Source organism: Atta cephalotes (genome assembly GCF_000143395.1).
Source record: "Atta cephalotes unplaced genomic scaffold scaffold00007, whole genome shotgun sequence".
In the NCBI taxonomy this organism is placed as follows: Eukaryota; Metazoa; Arthropoda; class Insecta; order Hymenoptera; family Formicidae; genus Atta; species Atta cephalotes.
This window is the reverse complement of record NW_012130071.1, coordinates 735,155-736,252: the sequence shown is the minus strand read 5'-3', so window position 1 is coordinate 736,252 and position 1,098 is coordinate 735,155.

The following is a 1,098-nucleotide window of genomic DNA, read 5'->3' as shown; positions in this document are numbered from 1 at the left end:
CCTCCTCCTCCTCTCTCTCTCTCTCTCTCTCTCTCTCTCTCTCTCTCACTCACTCACTCACTCACTCACATATTTTGTTTTTTTTAAAATAACGTATTACGAGATAAATTGGCAAACTAGTATCGCATAAAAACTTGGAATTCATTGTAGCTATAATCCTACAGTACAATCTAATTGATCTCTCTATGCTGCAAATTATTACACATCCACGTCATATTTACAATGAACATGGAGTATACATGATTAAAAGAGATCCATCACACATTCATTTTTTTCTGTACAATTAAAAAGACTTGCATTTTTATTATACATCTGATATTACGCATTCAAATATATTGATAGAACATTATAAAAAAAAGTTCTGTATTAGGCAGAGTCACAAGGGTATACTCCCATCATTGCTCTTCAAATGAAAAAAAAAGCGCAATAGCCGCTACAGAGATATATTCGGTGCAAATGTTTGTCTCGTCTCCTTTTGAATAAAATTACATAATATTTGTCGCCATTTAGTAATTTCTGGACGAATTTGTCTCAATGACCTTTGTAAAATTTTCCTCTCGTCGCGCTATTACATCCTTCCGATTCTGCCATACAATAAGCACTAATCTCAAAACATCGAAGTTTTTTTCATCAATAAAATTATTTTCTCTTTCCTTCGCGTATCGCAAAACTCACGTGGCAACATCGTATTATAATCATTCAATTTTACACATCTATCATCGCTGTATCGCATAATCGCACTTATTCACATGATACATTCGTAAAATTATACATTGAACAATAAAAAAATGTATCCGTATGATGAATGAAGAGAAATTCGTAAGATAATTAACAAGATGAATAATTGAAGGTGCATGGTATAGACAAGAGAATTTCGTTTATCTTGTAATTGGCAACAATTATACGTAATTATCATATTGTATGTTATATGAATGCAACTCACATTGTCCTTGGCAATGTGAACATAGGCAAATCGAAAGAAGCGTTTCTCAACGATAATTTATTTACAAAAGAGAATTGTGTGTGTGTGTGTGTGTGTGTGTGTGTTGTGTGTGTGTGTGTGTGTGTGTGTGTGTGTGTGTGTGTGTGTGTTAGTTA